The sequence below is a fragment of the Condylura cristata genome, unplaced genomic scaffold (assembly GCF_000260355.1).
Source record: "Condylura cristata isolate star-nosed mole 26May11 unplaced genomic scaffold, ConCri1.0 scaffold00009, whole genome shotgun sequence".
Lineage (NCBI taxonomy): Eukaryota > Metazoa > Chordata > Mammalia > Eulipotyphla > Talpidae > Condylura > Condylura cristata.
In genome coordinates, this window is record NW_004567110.1 from 2005926 (window position 1) to 2007831 (window position 1906).

The 1906-nt window shown below is 71.6% G+C and overlaps 1 protein-coding gene across 1 annotated transcript in view; it reads left to right on the forward strand.

Annotated features, from left to right (window-relative positions):
- The window catches only part of SLC45A4 (solute carrier family 45, member 4), a 13993-nt gene that overhangs the window by 5468 nt on the left and 6619 nt on the right, over positions 1–1906 (forward strand). The window lies entirely within an intron of this gene.

Below are 1906 nucleotides of genomic sequence, written 5' to 3' on the forward strand. Positions count from 1 at the left end.
GCAGCCGTGCCGGGGCCCGGGGCCTCTGCCTCCCGGCGGCCAGGGCGCGACGTGCCCTGCACGGCTGCTCGTCAGAGAGCCTCTGGGGCCTCAAGCCGTGGGCCCTGGAGACAAGTGTCCTCAGGGCCAGTGCTGGACACTGTCTCCCAGAGGACTGCTCTGGTCAGACCACAGAGCCGGCAGCAGGGCGGCACCCGCTCCCAGAGGCTGGCTCTGGCGTCCCCGGCCGCCCTCCGCGCAGACCGTCCTCCGCTGCAGGGGTGCGGCCGTGAGCAGACCATGCCGGCGCCTCCCGGTCCGCGGGCCATGGGGGCTCCTGCCGTCCAGTGCTGAGGGGTGGTGTGGAGGCTGCCCGGTGCCTGCCGCCCCCGCTTCCTGCTCCCCGGACAGCGCTGCTCCGAGGGGGGCCGGGCGAGGCGGGCGCCATCCGGTCTCGGACACAAGCACGAGACCCCGCTCGCTTCCCTCTTGCCACCCTGCCCTGCCCTGCCCACGGCCCTGGGTCTGTGGAGCCGAGCTGCAGCGCCGAGGCCCTGCGCAGCCGCGGGCCCAGTGCGTCCACCCGCGCAGGGCCTCTCCTGGGGTGCACAGCCCTGTGCCCGGGGTCGGGGCCGGCGTCCGAGCCCTGGGACCTCCCCTCCACCTCTTGCTCTCCACGGAGCCGCTGGTGACAGGGCCGCCGTCTCCGGGCACCAGGGTCACGCGAGGCCGCTGTGGTTCCCAGAGACCTGGCTTCCGGGGCTGTGTTGTCGTGACCTTCGTGTCTCAGAACACAAACATGTCTCGATGTGGAGGCTTTGTCTATTGACGGGAAGAATGTAACTTCTCTTCCCATTTCAGATCTTTTGTTAAACATGTATAGGCGACGTTCCCATCCTCTGGTCCCCGCTGCCGTCCCCCGCCCCGGCGCGCCCGAGTACCGGAGACTGGCCTGAATGGGGGCCGCGGCGTGGGACCCAGCGTGGCCGCCGTGGCCTGTCACCTCGCCAGCCGGCCAGCGTGACACACTCAGCACTTCCTGTGGGCAGGGAACCTTCCTGTCCCACCATTGTTGTTCAGCTTCTCCTGGAAGAAAACAAAAATTATTTGCTGGGACCTGGCTGGTGTTTGTTTAGGGCCTTGCTGGGAAATGCCCTGTCCCGGGCGTCCCAGCGCAGCCCCGTCACGGCAAGGCCCCCTTCGGGCGGCTGGGGCGTGGGGGAGGGTTTGCCTGCCAACCTGCTGAGTCCAGGACGGCCGCCAGGACCCCTGGCGCGCAGGCATGGCCGCTGCTGTGTGGCCCGAGGCGGCCCGGTCAGCTCTGGTCCTGCAGGCTCAGGCTCCTCCTCGGGGTCACGGTACAGAGCCGGGAGGGGGTGCGGCCCCAGGCAGGCTGCAGGGCTGGGCGGGGAGCTCTGCCCTGTTGTTTGCGCCCAGCCCCCACTGTCGGCACCTGCTGGTGCCCAGCGTGAGGCCCCTGCTCCGCCATGCTGGGCCTCTGGGCCAGGTGTGATGAGGATGGAGCACCACGGGCCGGCAGGTGGGTCCCGGGGCCGGGCAGCCCAGTGGCGGCCGCAGGGCCTCCACGGAGACGGCCTCGGAGGCGTGCGCAGAGTCAGGGCTCGGCCGGGGGCCCCTGGCCAGGTGTGCCAGCGGTCAGTAGTGCCCGCGCCCGCCCTCGCATGGCCTTCACCTCCAGTCTGCCCCCGCCGTGGCTGGCCTGAGGCGCCAGCTTCGCGTGGAGGAGCCTGGCGCTTGCTCCACCCCTGCCTCCCAGCAGGCGCCCGCGGCCCGGCCTGGACACCCACGCCCGCCCCCGGGCAGCCGGCCTCTGTGTGAGGGCCGCGCCCACATTCCTCTCAGCAGGGCCCGGGGAGAGCAGGTCCTGTCCCGGGGCGCAGCTTGCAGGGCCGCCGGCCCGGGTCCG